The 23,106-nt window shown below is 38.4% G+C and overlaps 1 long non-coding RNA gene across 1 annotated transcript in view; it reads left to right on the forward strand.

Annotated features, from left to right (window-relative positions):
• The window catches only part of LOC108445369, a 61,500-nt gene extending 45,236 nt beyond the window's left edge, over window positions 1-16,264 (forward strand). Inside the window, exons 3-5 of the long non-coding RNA XR_001860191.1 lie at window positions 5,827-5,999; window positions 13,963-14,034; window positions 15,233-16,264. This is a non-coding gene — a long non-coding RNA (uncharacterized LOC108445369). The remainder of the gene's footprint in view (window positions 1-5,826; window positions 6,000-13,962; window positions 14,035-15,232) is intronic.
• The last annotated feature ends 6,842 nt before the right edge of the window (window positions 16,265-23,106 follow it).

Here is a 23,106-nt window from a genome sequence, read left to right on the forward strand (position 1 = left end):
CTCAATGTGTGAGCTCTCTTTTGTGCCCTGTGCACAGAAGAAGTGGAGTCAGGGTTTCATCTTGTGCCTGCTGCTGAGCACTTGAAAAGCACAAGAAGGGAGCAGCCTTTGTCAAGAACTGATGGGAATTGAGCAGTCACTTGAACCTAACAGGGACTGAACAGGCAGAAACTTGTTGCATGTAACATAGGATCATCATCTGAGTCACACTCAGCAACAGACATAAATAACCTTTTCTTCATTTACGCACGAGCAGGCACCTTTGCAGAAGGGCTTGTTCCTGCATTACAAGAACTAAGGCATCATTTCCCACAGAAACAAGTGCAATAGTTCTGCAATATTCCAGTCCTTTAAAATATGCCCTATATAATATAGTTTAAAGGATCCCAGTCCTTTAACATATTTTTGTATGTAAGAAACCTTTCTGACTTCAGTTTGTTTCTTTGTACCAAAACATACAGGCAAGTAGGAGTAACTGCAGAATGGGATGCTAAATTAGTAGAAGCTGGCTCTTTCACTGAAACACAGCAGTAATATCAAGATGCTGTTGATAAGGAGGACTGTCATTTGCTGCATGATTATATACACATCTATTTCCATGCAACCTATATATTTATTTAGATTCTTTCCATTCATGTCAGAGATTGCTTAGTAAGGCACGACCATGACACCCTGTAGGACAAGTAGCAATATTTATGACAGCAGTGAAGAGAGGAAATGGTACATAATTAAGTGTCATAACTGTTTTTAAAAAAAGCAAAGAAGAAAAACCTCGATTAATTTGTCAGCTATGTTTGCCGTGTAAGCATCATAGTTAAAACCCAGTAAGCACTATATAGTTCATGTTCTGGGTCTCTATAATTAAATTTTTCCATTGCATTTAATTGTTCCATGTATTTATTGATGGCCGTTGTGGATTCTCAAGTTACAATCATACCAGACTGCACTAGGAAACTACCCTAATCTTTAAAAATCCCCTAGTTATCTATGCTTATTTCCAAATGCAAGAGATAACACTGAAAATTATGATATTGAACACTTAGAGTGGTTTTTTTTTTAAGTAAACAAAGTAAATTTGTCTCCATTTTATCACTAAACTATAAAATAAACTACTTACTCCTCAAAGTTGTTTGTCTAGTGTGGGAATGGACTCTATCCAAGAAGAAGCTCTTCAGTTTGGTATTCTAGCTGAGAGAAGTCTTTCATAATGTAGCAGCTCAACACCACTGAGATCACCCCCACTGGTGAGCTAGTACCTCACATGCCTCATTGCAAAACAGCTGGGATCTCTACATGTAACACAGAGCAATATTCAGTAAAAACAGGAGAAAAATGAAAGCATAGAGTTAATGTCATTTATGTTTAGAGACTGGAAAGAAATTTATTTGACTTCTACAATCCCTGTACTATGCTATAGAGCTCTATTTCTGACATTCTCTAAAAATTCTGGGAGAAGGGTTTTCTTTGAGGACTTTAGGGATGTAAATAGATTTTTCATCTTAACAACAAACAAATATACTAGAGAAACAAATCCATATACTAGATTTTCTTGTCTGCAACACCTTCAGCAGTTCTACAGAGCAAAAAATCCCTATGGCATTATTGTTTTTTTTACTTAACAATATATTTTGATTTTGTTTTAAAACAGCATCCTGCTATTTTTTTTCTATACTACCTACCCCAAGCACACTGTTTCCAGTGAAAGTTCTCATTGAGAATAATGAAAGATATTTTCCCAGTTGGGCTCAGTCTCCCTTGGACCAAATTCTATTCTGCTGTCAGGTCTATGGGGAATGATCAAACAACATTAACTGTCTGAAATAAGATGTATAACAGCCTTCAACTGGACTTGCTTTTTTTTTTCCCCCAAGGAAAAAAAAATTCTAAACTCCTCACAAGGTGTACAAGCTAGAAATTTCTTTATTAAAAAAGCCATGACCATTGGTGATTTGCTCAGGGAAACTGCATTCAGATACAAAAGAAACAAATGAAACTATAAATTATTCATCATTGTATTTACTAAGTATATTGTGGTACATAGAGATATTAATCTGAGGGCAGAGTATGATCTACTTTTTTTAATAGAAGTGCATTCAGGGTTTTATTCAGTTAACCCACTTCAAGTCCAAACCTCCAGATATTATGACTTTGCTTTTTATTACGACTTTGCCCTAGGGCCAAACCTCATTTCACCCTTGGAACTTCCCTTTTTTTTCCTTCATAAATACTGCCTTTCCTTACTCGGACTTTTTCCACTTATATTTGATGGAGCTCTTTGCTTACTCGCTCACCAGCTCTCAGTATTACTTCAGGAATTTCCCCTGATTTCTCAGGACTTGTTAGCACACTTCCTTATTGGCTTCAATTTTGTTCCTTGCTGGGTTTGTGCCTTAGAGGCCACTTCACTTCCAGCATCCACCGAATTGAAAGCCTTTGCTCTTCTGTCTTTAGCAGTGAAATGGGTATTTTATTCCTTTGAAGAACATCTTCCCTATCATTCTTTCTCCAACTTCATACCAATTTCACAGCACCAAGTGAAATTATTACTTCGCCATTTCATCAGCAGAACATTAAATGATGGGGAACTTTTCTCTTTCTGACAACCTTTACCTTAACCTTCGATGGATCTATTAGGAGGCAATGATCATTGCCACAGAATTTTTATCACATATATTCATATCTTATGCTGACTTCCAACTTTCCCTTTCCCCCTTATCATGAGTTAAAGTGCTAAATATGAATTACTTTATGGCAATCTGTAACTAAATGAGGGTAAATAGACAGGTTGTGTTTTAAATCAGTACCTTGGCTGTGTAAAGGAATTTCATGTAGATTTCAATCAGAGATGTTTCTGTTCAGGAGATGAGATTTTAATGGAAATGTTCTATAAAGAATTTCATTAGATTTTTTTGAAATTACCCAATGGGATTGATTAGAACTTAATATTGGTATGAGCAACCTGGGCAAACATGGGATGTATGTACACTATTGCATAGTTTAGAGTGAAACTCTCATTATTCAGAGATGTTTGGAAGGTGATGCATATTTATGGCTTCTGGGTAGAAGGCAAACTGGACAGCAAGTTTGATTTTCACTGATTTTACTAAAGTCTGCAATAGTTGTGCTGACAGTATTTGAAACACAAAGAGGATGAATAATTTTAACTTAATTTCAAGCTTGGATTTGGGATTTAAGAGAATAAAACAATATAATATAAGAATAGTTAATTCAAGGGAGACATAGATGGATAAGATAATCAGAATATGAACAAACTTATGCAGGCTTTTCAAGATGCCAAAGGAAAAGTCAATGATTTCAGTTTTCAAAACCAATGCCTCTTTGGAGATTACTTCCAGATGTGAAACCAATGACAAGAAATTTTTTTCTTTCCAAAAGCAAAAATAAAATAATAAGTGAAATTACAAGCTTTTACATTTCCAGATGTTCTTATTAGATATATTGCCTTCTATGTAGTGACCACATATGACATTAAATATTTCGGCATAGATTTAATGTCTCTGGTAATTCCTGGATTTTCAGTTCTCTGTTATGCTTCATTAATGAAGTAGAGAATGTGCTTAACACCTGTCTTTTCTGCCATTCTCTTCAAGAAGTCTCCTGGTGCTCTGTCATCTCCTGTCTACACTCCCTGCCCTTGTCTCCATGGTCCTGGGAAAGGAAGCCCTGGTCCTTGCATATACCTGGGACACCATGTGGGAGAAGGAGATGTCACTTCTCTCTGCCTTTGGTCCCAATGGAAGTTTTATTTTCCCTTGCAGATCTCCTTACAGGGAGCTGGATGAAGAAATTTTGCATTTCAGAGGGAAAGTCATCCCTCCCATTTTTGAAGGAATCATAGAAAGTTCAGGGTGAGAAGGGACACTTAAAGGTTGTCTAATCCAATCCTCCTGCAATGAACACAGAAAGTGGAAGGAAGGAAAGATGTACTGATCTAAAACTTGCATTTCCAACAGACAGACATTATAAAAACTACAGGTTTCTCACCATCACAGTATAAATATAGAGGTACTGTTGGTTACAGTTAGACAAATTATGTCACTCAATCATCAAGTTAACTAAGTTACATTTGATAACACTGAGCCACAGTCCACTCTCAGGTACACCTGATGTAGCAACTACACTTTGACCACTTTGCCCACTTGTTCATTGAGATAGTGGAAAGAGGGCTCCACCTGGTCAGTAACATTTACCCTTGCAAAATAAAATGCAAAGTATTCTACTTCAGAAGTTTTTCTGCACAGCAAAGAGGATGTTAGTTTGTAGTTGCTTATTAATTCTCTAAGTGAAGAGAAAATGGAAAACATCATAGCCAGTGTTTACATGTAGATACTAACAGCTAGAACTGCTCAGTATCTTTAAGATTTGCAAACCTTGGCTAATTCACCCATCAATACCTAGAGAAAGTAAAATCCTGAGTCTTAAAATGATAAAATATTTATGGTGGCACTGCATGCAGTCTTCCTGTAGTAAAGAAAATCTGATTGCGACAAAACCTACTGTCAAGCCTGAGGTCCACAATTTTTACTGAAAAGAATTACTTAAGCCCATTAATTACTAAAAGCGGGTGTAAAAAAAAAAGAAAAATAAATGGTCCTTTAGTTTAACCTAAATGTTAAAGGTTTTTGACAAATTTTAAAAAGCTTTCTATTCCATAATGAGAAACTGCAAATAGGTTAGATCTGCATTTTATTCATACTGTAAATGTCTAAGGAAATGCTCAATTTTAAAAATTAAATAAATATTTCTGCTAGGTAGCAGCCACCCTCTGTGATTAGGATTCTATTCACTGTTTTCTTTTTTCGGGTATTGTAATTATAGCTTGCAAACTGAGAGCACAAGATAATCATTATCTGCACATGTTTACACGTTAAAGAAAATGCTGAAATATATTTTACTGCTCCACACCGAAAGTGTGAATGTTCTCACACATTTGCTATCCCACTGTACTATAGTGATACTTGGTGTGGCTGCATAGCCTCCCATCCAAACTTATTCTTGTGCAATTTCTTGAAAAATCAGATGGTACTCCTAAATACACAGGTAAGAAAAAGCCATTCTATGGATTGTTATAACTTTTGCTACATGCAGTTCTGTTTGGCTTTGAAGCAGGGGCAAATCTTTACACTGCTAGCTGGTGTTTTCAAATGCATGTAATTCTAAGCATGGCTCTGTTTAACACACAGCAGTTGAAAGAAAAAAAGTGATCTCTAGAAATGCCATCCAGTTGCCCATGTCCCCATTACTGTTTGCTGACAAAATCCTAAAACTCCTCATGTGTTTGAGCCTATGCATTGATTAATGCTGCCAGAATCCTTACAGAAGATCTAATTTTTCTAATCTTTGGGGGGAAAGAAAGAAAGTGTTTTGGTTTTGTTTTTGTTTTTTGTTTTTTGTTTTGTTTTGGTCTGGTTTGGTTTGTTTACCAGTGCACTTGCAAAATATATGTGAGCAGGGCAGTCTCTTCCAAAAGTGGTCCCTAATTCTCATATTTGTTGAATACCTGTTCTGTGAAAAATCCAGTCAGGAACAGAGGGAAAACTAGGTGATTCTTTCCTTCTCACCCCCACCCCCTTCAAAAAGCAAGGAAACCTTTATCCTCCAAAACAGAACATCTGTGCAAGAAGTAGCAGTCGGTAGTGTCAAAACATGTTTAGACCTCTAATTTTAATGGCATGAAGTGACAATTCCAGTGGCTACTCACCCGTCACTGCTCCGCATGCTCAAACAGTGAGCACACTTTCTCAGCTGCAGAACCATCTATTTTCTGGAGGGATGTGTCTATGTGTGTGGTGATTTCTTTTTCAGAGGCGTATGAACACATGTCTGCTTAAATCAACCCTGGAGATGATTTGCTCTGCGGTCCTGTTTATCTCACCTGTACACTTACACAAGGGCTGCATTCCACAATGAGCTGAGGCGTCAGCCAAATTCACCTCAAGATTTGCTGTTCTCAAAAGTGAAGATCGAATTGATCCAAGGTAAGTAAAACTTCATTGTAGTGTTTGGCTGATATAGTTGGAAACTGGGAAATGTTTAACACCTCTGAGGCAGTTACAAATGTGCAGCCAGTGGGCTGCTGCTCTATTTGTGGACCTTTTGCAAAGGCCTTTACAGATAGCTTCTGGAAATGAAGGTACTTACACTATTAGAATAGCAGGTTTAATGGTTTGGGAAATACTTTTAACTAATGTTCCCACTGGCAAATTGACTATCCATTTCTTCTCAAAGATGTCCAAGATGTAAATGGTCTTTTTTTCTGAGTGTGGAGGCTGTGTGTTGAAACCTGCTGTTCAACAATCCCAGCTGCATGCATGTTATTATCCCAGCACTGATTACAAGATTCCATTGACCACAAGCTGCCTGTTTGCCTGTCTAGATGTTGTGATTAGTGTACAATCAATCTTTAACCCAATCAGAAATCTCTCTGCCTGCAGCTGATAAAGGTCTCGGCAGGGCACTGATGAGGCTGGAGCCCTGGTATCTCTAAGGGGACACCTGCAGCATGTGAGGTGCAGAAGCTAAGCAGGCTGATCTAAGAGAAAGGAATTAAGGTGGCCTGCAAAGAATCTGATAAACAGCATTCAAACAGAACAAACCAGGGGCTTAAGTGTGGGGCTCCTCAGCCTCACAGACCCTGGAGTGCTGCTGTTCTAAATCCTAACACCTGGAGACAATCATCTTTTAGCTCAGAAAGACCATTCAAGACAGAAGATTTAGTTTCTGGTCATTAAAATAAGAAGCCAACAAATAATTTATCTCATGGTACGATTTTCTCCAGTGCATGAATTCCTCTGTACTACTTCAGCTTTGTACTTCGTTGTCTGTTTTTCTTCACAGGAGTCTGGAATGGCATATAGCTGTGACTTTCCAAATTGTAGTGCTAAGAAATAATTGCCTGTTCTTTGCTTCTTCTTTTTTAATTCCTTGACCCAACTTTAATTTCTTTTCTCTCTTTATCTCAGTATTCTTTCCTAATTCTGCAGATGGGATAGTTATAATTACAGATCATATTAAAGCTCTTAAAAAATAGCATATTATTATGTGATAAACCTGCGTGCTTTATATTAATCCTTGTTGATCTGCTTCAGGGCAAACAGTTTCTCATAACTTCCTTTCTATGATATGAACTGTTCTTATTACATTACCATTCAAAATTAGAGAGAATGACAACTAACTGCCTTATTGAAAGCTAAAGAACTTCCAAAGTACCTCTTTTGTAACCATAAAAACATCTCTTAACTGCTTAAATGGAAACCATTGTTTTCATTAGTTGTATAATTATTTTAAACACAGTTATATGAATTATCTTGATTTCTACAAATACAGATTATTTCCACTAACCCCATAGATTTGTTATCCTTTGTAACTCCTGGGTGAGCTATACTCCTACTTTCAAGCTTTCCAGGGCATCTGATGCCCATCTGAGATACCTGCAGCAAAGCTTACATTTATCTATATTCACAATAAGCCTAAGATCAAAAGAAATATGATTATTCTGTCTGTGAAGTCTTTTTTTCCTGTATGACCATTTCATATTTAATAATTTCTCTGATTTCAAAGTCTCTAATCAGTAAACAATGAACAGCATCACAGTGAAATAATCTAATTGTCACAGCTCTGACTTTCAAAAAAAGCTTTCAAGACTGCTTTAAACTTGACAATTTTGGCAAAACCTATTGTTACAATGTTAAATGGCCACAATGCATGCAAAAAGAACAACAGTCGAGTACATACAGGTACTTGGAACATGCACTTCAAAGTCAGCATGGTCTACTGTAAACAGTCATATCATGCTCAGAGCACAGTTTTGAAGACTCATTTTGAACTAAACCAGCTTATACCCAATGACTGTGCCTTTAAAGATATATGGAAAATATCTGCTCTTCACAGAATATGACCTTCATAACTCAATTTATGGGTCATTCCCTCACTTGTGGGATATTTTCAATATCATAATTGTAAAAAGAGAAAGAAAGGAAGGAAAAATGTTCAGTTATTCATTTTGCAGGGCCTTTTTATTAAAAGCAGAAATAACATTAGATGAAAATCATTTCACTGATAATTTTAATGAAATATGAAGTGCTTTGAATATATTTTATTGCAGGCAATATAGAAAAAGGCATTGGCTGCTTAATGTGTCATTTAATGAATGGATTCCACATTGCCTTACTTTGCCACATTTGGAAGCGAAGGCCATGCAAAGATGATAGCAAGTGCTTTCAAAAGGGGGCTTCTTCCCACATTTTTAAATTACACTTCACCTAATGGAAAGTGCAAAGTATAATGCAGCAGAAATGAGGCTGAACCAAAACATTGGAGCTACATACCTTAACAAATCTCACTGAATTTCATCCTGTAAGTGCATCTCTAATATGGAAAAAAACCTGATGTTGATAATGTGCTAGCATGCTGAAGGTCAGACTGATATAAGAAGGATCCCAAAGAAACAGAAATTTTGGCTAATTTGCAAAGAGCTAAGCAGTTGCTTAGTTAGCCCAGCTGAAGGTGAGGAACCAGAGTGGAAGCTCTGCCCACAGGGATGCAAAAGTCATTACAGAGAAGGCTGGTAGGTGTCATTTGTTTACACCTTCTCCAGCTCAGAGAAAACCAAAGGCAATTTCCAGTGCTGCAGAAATACACCCTAATCTGCTCAATTTTGTTTTTTAACAGAGACATGGGTCTGACTCAGCAAGTTTCCAGTTATTAGCCCTAAACTGCCTTTGGCTTTCTCTGGTAGCAGCTATCAGCTGCCACCTCAGGCTTTTTTCCAGTAAGATGCAGATTCATTAGTTGTGTCTAAAACGAACAAAGCATAAATGATAGCCATGCACTGGCCTTGAGGCTGGCTGGCACTGGGTGGCTGGGTCTGCAGAACCTGCCCCTCTGTCCATCCCTTCAGAGCCCAGTGTCCTGTGTGCATGCAGTCCTCCTGACTGCCTAGGGGTGGGCAGCCAAGCTCCAGCTCAGAAATGCTAACACTTAAGCAGTAAGTGGTCTGGGACCCAGAGCTTGGGCTTATTAGCTGGCACTTTTATTTAGCAGTGCAGGCATACCTATTGGTCCACTGAAAGCAGCCTTCCACAGCCACAAGCACTGGCTTTTAAACTAGCAAAGAAAAATTGTAGGAATCCATCAGAAAACCATGCAGTAGGAAATTTTATCATGTCATTACAAGTAGGCATCTTGCTTCTTGGTCACAATACCCCATTAGGTTAGAGATTAGACTTTATATGGAAAAAAAACCCATGCAAAGAAGGTCCGAAGCTAGCATTACAAACGGAGGCTATTCTTCAAGCACCACAGAAACTTCCATATCAAGCATGAGGACGATCCCACATGTATTTTTTTGTCATTTAGGAAAAAGTGCTGCAGCAGAGAGGAGGTATATCTGCTCTGTTGCACAGGACAGCATGAAATGGATGAATGGCAGGAAATCCAGAATAGAAAGAAAGGTGTCTCTGGCCTATGAATGTAAGAAACAGAGAGCAAACTTTCACCTTGTGATGTTTTCCACATTTACCTTTCTGATGTCCAAGCTCCGTTGCCAAGTTACTGGCTCCACATGAAAATCAATGAATGATGCAAATAGAAAAGTCTGTATGTAACAGACACTGCTTGTTAACAGGAAGAACACCTTTCTTTCAAGGCATGGTATCAAGAAGGAAAAAAACCCATGTAGTAATTTAATCAGCCTTTTAAAATTGTTTTAAAATAGCTTTTTCTCAACACAAGACCTGCAAGTTTAACACCATATGGTCTTAGAACCTAAGTCAGTTACATGGAAGTGTCAGGTATTGTTAGAGATTACATTATCATACAGATCCATAAACAAGCAGCTGCATATTTTCTCAAATGATTATCGCTCTTGCACACCTGGTGTGTGTTATACTTTAAAAATTAACAAACAAAAGTGAGAATTTTACTATACTGCTGTGCTGTCATGGCAAATTGCACCATCAAAACCCAATTGCATAACCCAGCTTAAGGCATCAGTATGACAAGAGAAGTGCAGTATATAACTGTAGAGACAGGGCTCCATTAAATAAGATGTGAAACAGGGCAGCGTGGAGCCTGGAAAACCCAGGAGCTGCTGAAGGCAATATAATAGGGCCCCATTGTCAACAGTATCAGAAGCTGCTGATAAATCAAGACAATGAAAGAAGGAGCTTCTCAGTTAGCTTGAAGCAACAGATCCTCATTACAAACTCTCTCAAGAGCAGTTCCAGCACGGTAGCAATATCTGAAACAAGACTGAAATTTATTAGAAGGATTTTTGTGCATTAAAGCCAGGCTGTAATGTTGGAACAGCACTTTCAAATGCGATGAAATCAAGGGGCAAATAAGGTAAGCTAAGAAATTGCCAGTAATTACACTTTATAATCTAGTACAATTAAGAAAAATATTGTTTTGACAGTGTTTCACTCCTCAAAAATGTTTTCTTTTGGCTATCCAATTTCTCTTTGGTTTGAGCTTCTAAACAGGAATTGACATATAGGAAAAAATAAACACCATCTCCAAAGCACCCAAATATTCAGGAGCAGTGTGACACAAAAAGACTGATCAGGTGGTATTAACTACATCTGGCCTCTTGATCTCAAAGTTCCCTCAACTTCTACGTGTTGTGTTTGGGACCTACAAGCTTACATCCAAGCTATTGGCTCTGGATGCCTCTGTTCCTCATTAGGATGCAGAAAGGAAGTGTGAAGGGGTATCCGTACTTTCAGGCTCAGTCTGCCACACACTAGCAGAGTCAGACCTCATCATAACTGCTATAGAAAAGGCAGCTGGAAGACAAAAGCATAGACCTACTAGATAAGGGTCTTCACCAAAAGAGATGTACAGGACTCCAATGACTGAGGTGCACAATCTATGTAATGGGCAGAGGTTTTTACCAAAGAGATAACAGTGATGGAGACAATCAAGCCCATAACTCCCTCAGAACCACTTTATCTGCTGGGATGTAGATTTCCTTTCCTCTTAAGGGTCCTTCCTGAATTTTCCACAGCACCTTTACTTCAATAGGACAGGTCAGAATAAACAGTAAAGGCAGTTTTCTGAACAGTGAAAGAGATGGATTTGAATGTCTACAGAGTCCAGATCCCAGCCCTCCATCTTACATGGTTAGAATAAAAACAGTCACAAAAATACCTTGTTGACTTATCATCCCAAGAAGACAACTATCTTCAAATGAAAAATGAAATCTGAAACCTAAGCAGAACAGTATAATGGAAGGAAAGCAAGTGGAACTAGAAGACCCAAGAACCCTTATTCCACCCTCCAACTTTCTCATGGGCACTATTCCAATTTGGAAATCTCTGAAGATTAAAAAGGTGCTTCCAGAGCATTGGAACTTAAATTCCAAACCATTTAGGGCTTCACAAAAGTATGACATGAAAAAAAGTATCATAAATCTGTACCATAAAATACAAAATGTTGCTAGTGTGAGATCTTAGATGACAGATGTATTCATAATTACACATATAATACATAAAATACACAAAATAAGAACAAAACATGCTTGCAGTTTCCTGTATTAGAGCAAGTCTTAAGTTTAACTTCTACAATGAATTTTTTAACTTAGGGTATCAAATTTTTAAATGGCCATTGTAAGAAGTTTTGAACTCTTAAATACAGATCACGTCTCTAAAGTTTAGTCTAATATTTTTTCGTAGGAATTTATAGCAATTTAATATAAAAATTTAAGTTTTTGCAATGAATCTGACTGAATCTGGTAAGTGAATTATAAATCCACGTGACAGGGAAATACAAAGTAATAGACTAAATTCAAACCCTCTGCTATCCTGAGTTACTGATAATGTTCATATGGGGCTCCATTGTGCCTACACTGTTAAAATTTGGGGCAAAATCCCACAACAGGCTTCACACAAGCTGGTAAACATCCTCACCCTCACTATATATAAATATGAGCCTAGTGGTAATAATTTGCTTTCTTTGAGAGGGCTCTTTAACGTGAAGGATTAGCCTCAAGCTCCCATAGCTACACATTTCCAAGGATTTGTGAGTTTGTCGTAAGCATTATGTGGTACATATAAAATAAAGGTAACACAGAAATTATACCAGAGATATTCTCTTGAACATATCTCTCATTCTAAAGTTTGAAATGGTTCAGAATTTACCAAGAAGCAAATAAAATCCCATTTCAATTGTACTTACGTTAGAGCTATTGCCAAAAGGCTTAGCTCAAAATATCGAGGTACCATGTATGATTTTATGGGTTGGGATATACTAAAATTATAAATAAATCTGAAGAAATGTTACTATACTTTTATTTATTGTCATACCAGTGCAGAAAGACATTTACTCCAGCATATTTTGTATACTCTAAAATCATGTCCTGTATTCAGCTGTTCTGTTGGCTTAGTCTGCTCTAAATGAAGTTATTTTACCTGGTGCAGCAGCCTAACCTGCCCCTCTTCATGACTGTCTAGTCTTAACAATAAAACTCCCAACATTCTTATTATCAAAACAACCTCTAGCATTAAAAATGTGCTAAGTTTACATAAATCTTTGAAAACGGAATAGTAAATTATCCACAATAAGCCAGATCTCACAGCCTTCACCCAGTTTTTACTCACTGCCCATAGAAATTTGAGAAAATATGTTCTTAATTAGGAATCTTGTAAAAACTTGTTGAGCACATTGAAAAAGATAATATTCAGAAGAGTTGACTAATAGCAGTTCTATGCTGTTAACAGAAGATGGATGCAATGCACCTTTCTGTTCCTCTCATCACACAGAAACAAGCAGTCGCAGTTTATTGTAAACTAATCCACGTGTGTAGATTGTGGCAGACAAAGTGATAGCCTTACAAAGGCTCTGCTGATTGGAGGGCACTGAAGAGCACTACTGTTCTCTCCTCTGCTGTGAGATGTTCTTCTCTGCTGGGGACTGCATGAGCTAAGTCATTTTCCTGGATACAAGCAAGAAGTTATCTTTTATCTATGCATCATTTAACCAAGGCAAAGAGAAATATGCTGAAAACTAGGGCATGTGACCAGAAGCTTATTTGTTAAACAAAAAGGGGACAAGAACCAAGACCACCTTTCTTTATCCTTAAAAACAAATTAAAGTGACATGACCCCATGCTCTGGAATGTCATCCATCAAAAGCTGGCAACATTTTTTGAAGTAATAATGATTGAACTTGCTGTGACATCTTCATTGCCTCTAGGATGCCAGAAATTCTGATGCTTTCCTAAATTGCCAATCATATAACTATTTAAAAACTCTCCAGGGAGGTCAGCATTAAAACAGGCTGGAAGGAGCCAAAGTAGCATATTTTTGAATTGAAAAATCTGTTTAAACTTGTGACTGCATAAAATAGTTAATTTCATTCATTCACCAGGACTCAGAATTTCTCTAAGAGAAACAGCCTTCTAGATAGATGTAAACACCATCGTAAGGACAATAATCTGGTTTGAATTCCTCACACCCCTAACCTTGATAATATGCCAATATTCACATACAAATAAATTTTTTTTTCCATAAAAGTTTTAAGTATCAGTGCACGAGACTATTCTTTTGAAAATTACTTTCATGGTTTTTAAAGGTGAAACCTTGGAAAATACAATGATCAACATATTTTATTACATTGTTGCTGTATTTGAACTGCAGCTTTTTAGATTTCAAAGTTAATTGAAGATGATTTGTCTGTGAATCCAACATGTTTTGTCATTTTGCCATCTTTATTTTAAAGTGATAGTAGCGTTAAATACACAGACTTCTGAAGCAAAGAGATGCGTCTACCACAGCACATCTCTGTATAAGCCAGCAGAGGTCTTTTTTATAACATTAGGATTATCTCTTTAATTTTGGTGGATCAAGATGAAGATAAAATATTTTTACCAGACACTATCCAGGCAGACCAGTCTCTCAAGGTACTAACAGCACAGCGTGTACATTTCCTTTCTCTCCTTTCTAGAATTCAAGAGGAAACTTCAGCACACAATTGTTCTGAAGAGCAGTAGCTGATGCCTTCCAAAGGCTGGAACAGGTAAAAAAAGTAAAAACGCTATCATATGGTATAGCTGCATTGCTGTAGTTATCTGTGACACCAGAAAAAGCAGTCATATATCTAATCAGATTTTCTATGCTTAGACAGATGTATCAGAACAAAAGAGACAGGCAGCAACTGTAAAATAAAATTCAGGTTCTTCTCATACCAGTGCCCAGCTGACTGCTACACACTGACTTATCAGAGGAACCAGAGAAAGATGTGTCACATATGTACATCCCATTCTGAGCAGCAGTCAGTTAGTTGTGATAGATAAACAGAAATGAAATATCACCAGGAAGAGCTCAGGTAAACCTTGCACTCAAATTAATCGGATCATGCCGTGCTGTTGTTACATGCTAAACTTGGAAAGGCTAGCTGTGAGATTCTCAGAATGTCAGGAACATCAGTCAGCACAAGCTGAATGATGGTGGCGCTCCATCTGTAAAGATCTATTTGAAAGACTTTTGGCGTGACTTTGTCACAGCCCTCTATGCTGTGGGCTCAGGAGAAGTTTTACTACCCCCTGCTATAGTCAAGGGATGTGCAACCCATAGCAGCTTCATCATAACTTCCTACCAGAAAGGATTACCTGCAGCTTGCTCTTTGGCAAAATTAAAAGACTTGGTCAAGCTGGAGACCAAGAACAGCAAAGAAAAGGATTGGGGAGGGAAGTGGAGAGGAGAAGCCTGGAATTCAGGCAGAAATGCAAGGAGTGGCAGAAGGAAGGGGGAAGAAAGGGCACTTGCATGGGAGGGAGGAAGAGGCTGGGAGGAGAGCAAGACAGGATGTAGTCAGATTGCAGGGGCAGGATCAGAGTAAATGTGGGCTAAGGATGGCTCTCTCACAGGACTGTGAGCTGTGTAACAGCTGTGGGGGAAGTATGGACTGTGGACTGGATGATTGGGTGTGTTAGCAGAGAGAGCAGTAGCAAATGGGAGAGGGGAGGAAAAACTGTTGTGAAGATGAGAAAGAGGTTTGGGATGAGAACAGATAAAAGTTTCTGTGTTGAGGGGAACGAGATCAATGTTATGGGACAGGAAGACATGGAAGTCATGTCAAAATCGTCGGAAGAAGGTGAGGATTAGAGAGAATGAAGTGCAAGAAGTTGCGGTGTGTGATGTTCCCAGGCCTACAAGAGCTACAAAATGTGTCATATTCCCACAAAAACAAGTGTGTCTGATTTTTCTTTGCCCAGACAGCTCCAATCTGCTCATCTTGCACACATGACTCGCTTCAAAGTCACAGTAGCTCCAGAAGTGCAGATGATCCTGTAAGTAATTGGGGATCCCTACAGAGTGAATGCTATTGGAAAAAACCCCACTTTTATCCTTTTTCTTGAACCATGCAAAGTATTCTTTACCACCTAATCCTGCATTCAATCTGTTACTTAAAGTAATATTGCAGTAAAACACATATGACTGAAGACCATCTGACTGTCAAGTTGTGTTTAACATGTTTAATGAAAATTTAATGTTCCTACAATTGATTTTTCTCTAAGTGGCACTGAATTACTTATGAATAACCTCATCTCTACTTAAACAAAACATGTTCCTCTAATGAGATACAGCTAAATGAAGATCAAAATGATCTATAATGCAGCATATACTTGGCAACACTCTGAATCAAGATCCTTCATATTTTGGGGACAAACCAGCTCTAGAAGAGATGGGTGAGAGAGAAGGAAGATGAAAGTGGCTTCCATCCTTGAGAGTGGAAAAGGCAAGTGGATGGGCTTGAAATGAAAGCCTCTGCAAGTGCTCATGCTAGAACTGGGAACTGCTTTCCCTTGTGCTTCCTCTTCCTTCTCCCACCTGCATTTTCTTTTCTCCAGCATGCTTGTTCTTTCTCATATTTTTTTTTTCCCTGAATAATCCCAGAATGAATGAAAGAGTCAAAACATTGGATCTACTCCTTTGGAAAGAGAGGATGTACCTGTTCTCATGCCTTCCATTCATGATTTTTTTTCATGACTGTGCAGTGAAGGACCTAATTCACAGGGTAGAAAGGAAATCCACCAAATGTATCAAAGGATGGGGTATCCTGACTTGCACTGATAAATACCTTGTGTTCTCAGCCTTTTACAGGCAAAAGGGGAAAAAGCCTTGGAAAGACATGGATTCTACATCCTCAAGGGGTTTGGAGACACCAAGGACAATTTGGTATTGATTCCACTGAAGTTGCTTCCTAGGCATGATTTCTATTAGAAAGATGACTTAATCTAAGGATATATAACAATGAAGAGGTAAATTGCTCTTTGAGTCTTCCCCGAGGCTGTTGATTCCCACCACTGGGAGCTGCTGCCACATCCTTGCTGTACTGCATGCCCATGGGAGGATCACTCCATGACAGTATTAAAATAGTCATTTTGGAGCATACCAGAGAGATGCCATCTGGTTAAAGTACTAAAATGAAAGTTTACTTTAAGGCAGGTTATTAGGAAACACCAATTTGAATGCTAAAGATGAAGATGGAACAAAAACTAGAAATTGTGCATTTATAGTAAAAAGAAAGACAAAGCTAAGTCAATCAGACAATAAGCATCATTAGAGCAGAAATTAATATGCACACAGAGTGCTTTGAGAGAGCTGTTTACATTTTTCATAATGAGCTAGTTTCAGAAGATGAAGCAGGACTTTCACGGCTGGATTAATTAGGGTTCACTTTACACAGGAATGCAAAAGCCAGCAGTTAGTGTAATACACCCAGAGAACTGGCAATCACTGAGCAAATTCCTCCCCTGTGACAACCCATTCTCCGTTAGTGTCGCTGATCACTCATGATGCACAAAGCACAACTGTGCCAGCCACTTCAGAAGTGGCTCAAGTAACTCAGGTTTCAGTCAAGTACTCATTTGTGTATCAACTAATGAAAAAAGGGAAGAGTATTGAAGATTAAAAAAAAAAGAAAATTAAATGAAAAATTTCGTACAAAAATTGTCTTTCCCATGTAGAGCAGAACAGAACTGCGTCATATTTATCAGAACCATCAGCCTTAAATTCTGGTATGTGAAGGTAAAACTCTGATCTGTGATTTCTGCACCACTGAATATCAATACATTGTATATTGACTAATTAAAATTCCTCACACTTGTCCTTCTGACAAGCTTATTAAACAATAATTTCCTGAGGAGTGATGCTTTAGTGATTATCAGAGATGAAACCAGATCTTTATTTGTTCTAACAGTAGATTACAGAAACAGAAAACAAAGAGATAGGGATTTCATTGAAGTAGAAAAAGTCAAAGTGCTTTCCAGGACAGCTATGCTGACATTTTAATATACCAATATGCATTTTACAATACAAAAATTTTGCAAAATGTAAAAAATTTAATATTAAAATTATAATTATAGAATTGATTCAAAGTTTTCCTACTATCTCAGATAACATGTAGGATAGAATGCAAAATAAGAAAAAAAAGAATGAAAGAATAGTGGTTTTTTTGGAATGTATCTATGAAAAGGCATTTTGTTACAAAATAATGCTATGAAAAAGCTGGCAGAGTAATTTTAACAGAAAATCTTTACTGCAAATTCACCATATCTGCGGTACCATGTCTGTGGCACCACTATTCACACATAAATTCAGAATGACATGTCCAAGAAACAAAACTTCTATAGTAGTCAGCTTAACAAAGATATTTGTCTAGTCAATCAGGGACACAATGGTTTCTCATTGGACAGTGGGAACTGCAACCCAGGAAACATCTCCAATTTAAAGGCACTATACATTAAGTTCAGCTTTTTGAACTGATACTCTGTGGTCTGAACAACAGGTTACAAACAAAAACTTTATTGAGGCAATATTATTCCATGGACAACTGTCTGGGCAAGGACAGCCATTGCTTTCAAAATCAGTAAAAAACTACTACCCATGATTTCAGGAAATAATTTTTTAAGGGAAAATCTCTACTGCAGAAGTGGAAAGTGAATTTTTACGCCAAATTAAAACACTGCACTATTCCAAATAGTAACCCAGAGTCTGTAAAAGCAGTTTTGATTTTCTCTTCTGCAAAAACTTCATGTATCATCTTGGGGACAAGTAATTTTTCTCCCTGATGAATATCTTTCAGTCCTCAAATGTAAAACAGAATAGTGTTATATATCAGCCCTCTGAAACACCAACATTTAATAGTGTAAGGAATTAAACACAACAATAAAGGAGTAAGGACAGGTTTCCCACATCGATATCTTAGTAGGCTTAACTAATTCTATCTATAGCCTAATTATTATTACTTTAACCAACGGAAATTAAATTCATACCATGTGGACTTTTCATCAGATAAAGTACAGGAGAAGAATTTTAACACTGCAGTGACGGATGAGGAACTTTAAAGCTTGTTAACTGGGTCATAGCGATAAAAACAGAAATTTAGTAAATTTTGGCTATTCAAAAATCATAAAATCACAGAGTGAGCTGAGTTGGAAGCAACCCACAAGGATCATCGAGTCCAACTCCTGGCCCTGCTCAGGACCATCCCCAAGAGTCACACAATGTGCCTGAGAGCATTGTCCAAACACGTCTGGAACTCTGTCAGGCTGGAGCTGTGACCACTTCCCTTCCCTCTGCTCATGTGGCTTCCCCTCAAGGCCCTTCACCATCTTTGTTGCCCTCTTTGGGACACTCTCGCATAGTTTAATGTCTTTCTCATATTGTGGAGCCCAAAACTGCCCCCAGGACAGGGTTGGTCCTCCTGGCTGCCAGGGCATGGCTGACTCAAATTCAACTTTCCATTGACCAGGACCCCCAGTTCCCTTTCTGTGGTCCTGCTTTTCAACCTCTCATTCCCCAGTCTGTCTGTACATCCAAGTTTGCCCCATCCAGATGCAGAATCTGGCACTTTCTCTTGTTAAACTTCATATGGTTGGTGATTGTCCAACCCTCTAATTTTTTGAGGTATTGGACCACAGAAGTGTCTTCCATGAAAAATGAAAGATCTGTGCCCCAATATGTTTCAAAAATGCATGAAAAAAATATGCAAAAAGAAAAAAGGGTTGGTATTTGTTAGCATGAAAAATATGGGATGGATTAGATTGATCAGCTTTGACTTCTGTTTTAGAATGCTGTCTTCACAATAAGCATTGACAAGAATCACAAAAAGACATTGGAGAAAATGATCAAAGCTGTTTAATTTTGTGAAAGGGTGGTTGCCAGAACAGAATCTAGAAGAGACGAAGCATTCTTCAAAACTTTGACTTAAAGTAAGAATTTTGTTATGGACAGTTCTGGAGGCAGTCACACATGTGTGGGAGACTGTCACCAACTGTACTTCTCACCACATCTCTTCTGTAGTAGCAGGAGGGAACAGTAATTTCCTTTAATTAGACACTTAAAAGTTTTAGCCAGACTTTTGCCACATTTCACGAAAACCAACAGGAACATCCTGTGCTGTTCACTGACTGTAACCAACTCATCTTTATACACATATACAACTCTCTCTACATTAGAAACCAGTAGGGAAATGGTGTTAATTCAGGAGTTCTGCATGCAGAAGCTAAAACAGAAATATCAGGCTAAGCAACTTCTCTTTCTAATGGCATAGAGCAGAAAGGCATCAACCACTCCTTTTCTTGTAAAGAACTAAGAGTCCTGCAAAGTACGTAAGCCTTTCTCCTGATCGTAGAGTGGTAACAGACTAAAAAACATCTGTTGTTTGGGTTTTTGTTTAGTGGAAAGGTAATTTTCACTTCATGGGCAAAACTTTTCATCCAGGTCCCAGAATGAAAATACTCCTGCTTCACATGCAAATTGGATAATCCTAGACACCAGATTAGCAAAGCCACAGTGTTAAGTCAAGCAGGAAATGGGTTTATAGTTCTGAGGTCGTTGTTTGAATGAAAGATTTCCCCAATGCAAGTAGAGAAGAAATTTTGGGATGAGTGTACGTTATACAGTGATGTCCCAACACACAACCCCAGGCTTTGCTGAGAGCTACAGCTTGTACAAACACCAACAGCCTGCAGTTGCATTCTCTGTGAACATCTTCCATGTGTACACAGCACTACTCTCTCCATTGCTGTGATGTGCAAACATCAACAATTTGACAAACAAAGCTCTTAATTACGAAAAATCAGGGCATTTGATATCATAAACAGAGCTACAGAATTCCTCTTCATATGATAAAAACAGAAATTAAGAAAACATTATGGAATAAATAGCACTTAGTGCAAAATTTTCATTTAATAAGAAGGGTTTTAAAGTTGAACGCTTGGAAATTTGTCATTCCAGACTAAGTGATGCAGCGCAGTCTTGTTTTCCTCTGTAAACAGCGTGGGAATCATCTTACAAAGGGTTGAGGGACAAAAGGACAAATTATATAGCATTAGACCAAAGAATGAACGGGCCAGCAGCCATCATGTTTTTAACAAGTAACCCTTGTTATGCACCTTGTTTTCTTCTTCCATTCATTCTTCTTCTTCTAAATTAATACTTACTTGAAAACAGGTCATTTTCCTGTAAGGTTTAGTTCTTATAATGTTAAAAGCAGAGTAAATAATTGAAAAACATGGAACAGAACAGGGACAGCTGGAGTACTTGCCTTTCAGGTAATATATTGTGCTAGCACCTGTGCCTGCCACCTCTGCCCTATGTATGCTCTGCAGCTTGCAGTCAGCCTTACAGAATGTCTGGCATGGCTCTGCAAACAGTCTGAGCCAGTCCTGAGATCACTGAGGTCTGCAGGTAGTCAGGTAGTCATGGGATGGAAATGGTAAATTGCTGTTCCAGTTCTTGGGACAGAGAAATGTGACACCAAATCAATGTTCTGCTCCCCTCCTTACAGCACCTCCTCTCGCATCTCCTGTTGTCTTCATTCTGCCCTGTCACGAAAACTTTGCTGTTATGTTCCAAAAGCACTACCTCTTTTTTTGGGGGGTATGTTTCATCAGTTTTCTTTGTATGTATCAATAGATGCACCAAAAGTACAGCATCATTTTTGCTCCCAGTGTCTGGCAAGGGTTGGAGTGAGGGACTGCAAAAGGAATGGTGAAAAACCTTGGTCTTCCTTCATGGTTTAGGAAGCTGTCAAATGCTCAGGCTGCCCCAGTGGGACAGAAATACATCACATGCTAGCTGAAACATGTAATGCAAGAGAAAATTGGGAAATTTTACCAGTCCATTCATCAGTGAAGATGAAAAGACACAGGGGAGAGAGTTGTTTCAGAATTAATGCAGAGGTTGTTCACATTTTACAGCAAGTATTCACTGAGACTCCTACTAGGCCTCAAGTTAGATTTACAATGTGAAACCAGACACAAAACCCCATCTTTTCCCCTTTTGTCTTTATGTTACAATACAAGAAGTCCCTTGCTACAGCCAGAGAGGTTGTATCATTACCGCTTTTGTCTGGACACAAAGGACATTCTCCATATCCTCCACTTCAGAAGAGTTTTGTTTCGGAGAATGAAAGAGACCAGAAACCACAGGCAGGACTTGTGAGCAGACCTTTGTGCCGGAAACCATGTTAGGACTGTGTTTTACAGCCCAGCACAGCACCTTTTATTAAGAATGTCCCAGTGCTACTGGCTCTGGCACTGAAGAGGCAGTTTCTTCCCTTGGTGTGCACAACTCATTTGTAGCCTCGAGTGTCCTTGCAGCTTTGGGTGGTCAGTTTCCATCTGGTTAGCAGAGTCTGAGGTGTCATGTGGTTTATAAAATAATAAGGATTGTAGGTGTGAAAAGGTGCCAAACCAGTATTGCTTGGACTGGCAGTTCTGGTCTTCCTATCCCAGCTTCTTTCTCTCTTGGGAAAGAAACATAGTTGAGAAACTCAGCAGTGAAAATACTAGAAGGGAATATCAGTCCTGATAAAAGAATGTTGTGAAGTTGAACAGAAAGAAAATTAGTGGAGAAACCATCCTATGAAGAAGAAATAATGGAAAACAATCTCCATGGAGTGATATCAAGATGGAGAGAAGGAAAGAGATGCAGACTCTTCAGGACTCAGTCAAAGATTAACCTGGGGGATGTACAGCAGGCTGCAATGGGAAATCCAATTGACATCTCTTCATGTGATGCCCCTATATTGACAATCGTGACAGCTTTGCAGACTACCTAGTGGTTACTATCACCAATCAAACAGAGTCTCTCTGTCTGTCTGACAGGACAAACATACAAATCTGAGCTGACTAATACATTCAAATTGCTACAGACAGTAACAATTGTCTTGCATTTTAAAGGCTAAAGCTTGAAATTTCATTTGGGAACAAGCATTATTACATGACCAGGGATGACGAGAGACAGTAGAAAATCAGAGATGATAAAGTTTTCTGATTTCATGTGGTTAAAACCATGATTCTTTAAAACACAGGATGGGAGACCTCCAACTCCTCTGTCTTTTCTTTCAGGTTACTTCCCCAAATAGAAGAAGAGGTCATATGTTCTCCAGAAAGAGCTCTTTCACAGAAAATCAGGAAGGAAGGGTGACTGGGGACCAGCAACCAATCAGTGTGTGTTGGTCCTAAATAGGACTGGTTTCTAGGATCTATAACTTCCTCATGGGCCACCTGTTTTAGTGCAGGTTTTGTGGTCGTGTCACTGAGCTGCAAAATGCAGTGTCTCTGATGGAGAAGTGACTTCACCTTGCCTCTGCCTGAAATTGCAGCTGCATGAAGTTATTTCAGCAGAGGAAATCTTGATCCCAAACTTCGATAAATACGGCAATTCCAAATCTGACTCAGATTTTCATGCAGGAGGCAAAAACTAGAATTCTTTTCATAATTTAACAAAGGACAGGTTTTCAAAGATTTGCAGAGTGTTCTGAGTTGGAAGGCACCCATAAGGATCATCGACTCCAGCTCTTAAATGGCCCATACAGGGATTGAATGTACAAACTTGGTGTTATTAGCACCATCCTCTAACCAACTGAGCTAATCTCAGGGTCATTTGCCTGTTTCCAAATTCCACTGGCAAAAGAACTGCAGTCACAGGATATATCTTCCTTTTCTGAGAGTGTTGAATACACTATGTATTTTAAGTAGGTGCTGTAAAGTGACTAATTTTTCATTTGGAAACTTCTCAGTGTTTGCTGATATTTGCTAATTAGGCCTGCTACTTTGTCAATCGCACCAGCAAT

Source organism: Corvus brachyrhynchos, unplaced genomic scaffold (genome assembly GCF_000691975.1).
Source record: "Corvus brachyrhynchos isolate BGI_N302 unplaced genomic scaffold, ASM69197v1 scaffold52, whole genome shotgun sequence".
Lineage (NCBI taxonomy): Eukaryota > Metazoa > Chordata > Aves > Passeriformes > Corvidae > Corvus > Corvus brachyrhynchos.